This window comes from Helianthus annuus, chromosome 12 (assembly GCF_002127325.2).
Source record: "Helianthus annuus cultivar XRQ/B chromosome 12, HanXRQr2.0-SUNRISE, whole genome shotgun sequence".
In the NCBI taxonomy this organism is placed as follows: domain Eukaryota; kingdom Viridiplantae; phylum Streptophyta; class Magnoliopsida; order Asterales; family Asteraceae; genus Helianthus; species Helianthus annuus.
In genome coordinates, this window is record NC_035444.2 from 156,523,242 (window position 1) to 156,528,115 (window position 4,874).

The 4,874-nt window shown below is 35.2% G+C and overlaps 1 long non-coding RNA gene across 1 annotated transcript; it reads right to left on the reverse strand.

Annotated features, from left to right (window-relative positions):
• Window positions 1-900: 900 nt before the first annotated feature.
• On the reverse strand, window positions 901-3,837 carry LOC110896099. Its single transcript, XR_004873928.1, has 3 exons — window positions 3,605-3,837; window positions 2,857-2,946; window positions 901-2,345 (listed from the first exon to the last, which is right to left on the reverse strand). It is a non-coding gene; the product is annotated as an uncharacterized LOC110896099 (long non-coding RNA).
• Window positions 3,838-4,874: the final 1,037 nt, after the last annotated feature.

The following is a 4,874-nucleotide window of genomic DNA, read 5'->3' on the forward strand; positions in this document are numbered from 1 at the left end:
AACAAGGTTGTGCACTAGAGTCTTGGACGAAAACTCCTTGGGCCGAAAACACTTGGGCCGAAAACCCCAAGATGTTTTCGTTGGATAATGTTTTCGTTGAGGGGAGGTGTTTTCATCAACTTTAATCATCATCATTATCAATAAAAGTTTCACAGATCAACATTATTTAACATACAACTCATGGCTTCAATTTAATCATCACATAAAGTCGGACAAGGCCTTGCCCTTTTAAAACTCGGACAAGGGGTAACACCCCCTTACAAATTCGGACTAAAGGCTTGTCCCTTTTAAAACTCGGACACCCCTCCTCTAAATTAAAGTCGGACCCCTCCCCTTGCTTAATATAAAAACTCGGACAAAAGGTGGGGGGGGGGCTTCCCTGTTTAAAAAGTCGGACACAGGCTCCAAGGCCCAACAAATTCGGACCAAGGGCATGGCCCAAAACTCGGACCAAGTGACACTCACAAAGCTCGGACCTTTTGATATCCCATGCTAAAAGTTCGGACATCATTACCAGGCAAAAGTCGGACAACACTTTTATTATCAAAGCTCGGACATATCCCATGTCATTCAAAAAGGTCGGACTAACATTCATGATATAAAAGTCGGACCATGATTAATAACAAAGAAACTCAGACAACAGTCAGTCATACATACGAGTATTCCAGTTCATTGTGATTGTATCAGTTACGTTTTCACGATTAAGAAAACCCTAATTCATTGCTATGCATTACAGAAACCAAATCAACAATGAACACTTTCATCATATCAGACATATCTTGACAACAAGCAAGCAATTACACAACTAGTCATCATCATACCACAATAATCAGCATCAATCAAAAACACAGAACCATCATGTGAAGAACTAGGGTTTACAAGAATTACAAGAATCAAGAATTGTGTAACGCCCGTCTGGTTTTATTAATATTTTAATAAAAGATACAAATTTTTATGCTAAAATGTGTCTTTACAAAACTTGTTATACCAACATTCCCAAATGATTACAACATTTCAAAAACAATTTATAAGTGTTTACATAATTCACTTATATCAACACAAATCAAGATTTTACGCGGAAGCTTCATTTAACGTGTGTTCGGTTCTTGCTCGCCGCTTGATCTTCATCCGGATTAGGTCCATCTTCACCTACGGTCAAAACCATGTAAATAATTAGTTTTGACACTTTAATAATCGAGTATAAACAAGTTCCGTGCTTAACGTAACAAAACAAGAAATTATTTTTGTTTTGTTTTCAGCCCCTTCACCCGGCCGTGTCAAAAAGTCACCCGGCCGTGTCAGTTAACGTATATTTTTCACAGCCCAGCCACCCGGCCGTGTCAAAAAGTCACCCGCCCGTGTCAACTCTGCACGTCTATTTTTCATTAGTTCTTACCGAAACGGACATAACTCTCTCGTTTTTAATCCGTTTTACACGATTCTTTTTCCTACGCATCCGTAATTTAATTCTCCATCATATGGAGTTAAAATCCGACATCCGGATTAACAAAAATTTAAGACTTTTAAATCTTTGGCTTATTACCCTTTTTACCAAATTTTGACCCGTTCGTGATTTTATCAAACAAACATGCCTATTTGATCTTTAAACCCATGAACTTCATAATTTCAATATCTCCTATTATATTAGGCTCAAAATAACGGGTTTGTATACCTTCTTTAACCCGTTTTGACTTAGAAGCTTATTTTGACCCGTTAAGGGTATTTAAGCACTTTTACCGCATAATTCATACCCATTCACTTCTAGCATTGTACTTCCATATTATTTATCAATTTATCTTCCACCACAACTATATGTGTGGAGGATTTAATGTGGAGATCTATTTATTCCGAGTTTTACCCCTCGGATTATCATTTTACGGCAAAGACTCATATAGAGTCATTTGACCCAAAGATTCACATATTTCACTTTTTATACTTAATACAAGTATCTATTTGGTTACAAAACTCATTTCTAAGCAACCTTTAGGGATCGTTTGCTTAATTTCACTTATAAGGGCATTTTGGTCACTTTTACCCCTCCTATTACGACGAAGGACCTTTAAAGCCATGTTCGACCAAAATCTCACTTTTAAAACTATAATCTTGTTTAGAAACCATTATGTTTCTAAAATACCATAATCATGACCCAATTTATTCGGTTTACCTTAATGATAACCGAATATCTATATTTTATCCTTGTCTAACACTTATAGAACCTCAAGTTCTACATGACGAGTTGAATCATTATACAAACCTGGCTCGGATCAATATATTGACCCGTTTCGATACCTTGCCTTAGTAGCCGCTAAGTAATAGCGATGTCAACATTCAATCGATATTTATTCCTGTAATCATACAACTCGACAAATCATTAGTCGATATTGTCAAAGGGTGATATTTTCACCTTTTGACCCGTTTGGTCTAAATGACCGTTTACTTTTGCGAGATGGATTTATCATCATCTCGTCTACATGACTTGTACCGGTTTACACCGTTCGGTCAATTTTCCTTATAAATCTATTTCTTGATCATTTTGACCCCTTTATATCTTACGCCATAAAGTGTCCTTCAAAACTAACGGTTATCGTCAACTAGTGACCACCTTACCGTTTAACCCTTATTAATTGTATTGATTTACCTTACAAGGTAATCATTTAGAACTCGTTATTTATTAGTCATTGCATGACTAAATGATCTTATTAGCTCTTTTTAATCATTCAACATGGTTTATCATTAATGTCTTTTGTTCCGAACCGCACATGACGGGTCAAAACATCATAAGTCAAATATGACTTTTGATTATTCATAATCTATAAAACCAATAGTTGTTAATAAAAGGTGTAAGCTTTAACTTACCTAGTATCCGGATTATGCTCTTTTCCGCGTATACGATCCGTTTGACCCGCTTCTTTCCCCAAGCCTCCATCTAGCTTGTCAAGAGTCAAACTAGCATCATAATTCGTAAGATGGTTAGATTAGTCATCATTATTATGACTAGTTCATCTTACGGACTTTATGTCGAAACTTCTATTCGACTTCATCATAGGTTAGTTCGACTTTCTAAAGTCAACTACCTTTAATCATATAATATGCACGATTAAGGCAAATCAACATTATGATTAGAACCCGTTTTATCCCATATCTCATGTGATTAGTCAAGCTTGCCAATTACGCGTTTCACTTTAATTTCACCACTTTACTTCTTATTTAGGCATTTTAACAAACACCTAATGGGCATTCTTTTATAGAATTTAACAATCAAACTTATGGCTACCTATCTTGCCAATTTCAACATCTTTTACTAGAAGATCATCAAATTCATGGTTAAATGTCAAGATTAACTTCATAAAGTTTAAATAACACTAGTTTGACAATCATGGTTCTAGTGTTCATCATGTTTCTACAAAACCCATTTAAACACCCATAATGGATGATCATGAACTTTATAATTTCAACACTAATTCAACTAGTTATTGACTAGGGTTTACTCCTAGACATGATTTCATCCTAAATTCATCCAAACTTTAATCATGCAAGCCAAATTTTCGATTTCATATGTTCACCAAGAATTCAAGATGGAACTAAATAATGAAATTTGGCATACCTTATGATCCCTTCATCGAGGTGATCATGAATTCGTGCTTGGATTTCGATTTAGGTTGGATTTACCCCTTCAATTTGTTGATTTTATGCTTGTTAGGGTTTGAGCTTGAGAGCCCTTCTTGGCTCCTGTGTTTTGTACGACCAGAACACACACAAAGGTGTGTGTTTTGGTGTTTTTAGTTTTAATTAATAAAAACTCATTTTCTCATCTTAACCATTTTAGTCCCTCTACTTTACCCAGGTTTATAAAGGTTACTACATCAAGTTCCCTCTTTATTTTAAAACACTAGACTAACTAGGTTGATATTCCTAGTTATTTAGTGGGTTATGGGAGTTATAACCTGTTTTATTTTAAGTCCCGTTAACTCGGACTTTTTATAAACTTACTCCCTTAAAAGCTTTTATTCACGTTGTATTTAGTATTAGGATTATTCCTTTAAATCCTAATATTTTCGGGTTAAATTTTACCACTAACGGTATTTCACCCGTCTTTCAGTATTAACGGAGTTTGATTACTAATCCCATTTTCGGGGTGTTACAAGTCTACCCCCCTTAAAGAGGTTTCGTCCTCGAAACCTTTTCTTACATAATTCATTGAGTCTAAACTCGATGTATTCGATCCGAGAAATCTTTTAAACATTACTTATACTTTTAACCATTCGTTAGTATTACTAGAAAAGTATGGTAACATCTTTTTGGTTACTAATTGTCTACATATCTCATACGACTTAGTGCAACTTGAAATAACGTAATCTCGTTATTTCCACTAGCTTAGTTAACTTAGCGATATCCATCGCTTTCATATACTATCGAATTCTTTATGAATCCGTTACTTTGACCCGTTTAAAGGTCTTTAGTGAAATCTTTCACTTTTTGCAACAATTTCTTTTGTTTTCAAATTTATTTATTCAGTTCGATTATACCGAATCCACTGCTTACTGTTATTTGATTTGCATATATTCTTATTTGGTTATGTCCCATTACCGGGCTCATTACTCTTTTGCATTTAACGCTACCTTTATCCTGCTTGCGTTTACTCATGCCGTTCGGCATGATATTATATTCGACCCATTCAACTTTGAAATAGTTGAACATAATTTATTCAAAATTTCTATTTACATTATCTTGTCATCTTTTAGTTACGACTCAAAACCCGAGTCTTTTAACTTTCCATCCGAGTTCCCGTTTCTCAGTCTACGCATATGTTTAATTCTTACCCATCAACCGGGTGTTTTACCGAAGTCGTTATTATTGCAACCCTCACGGTATGC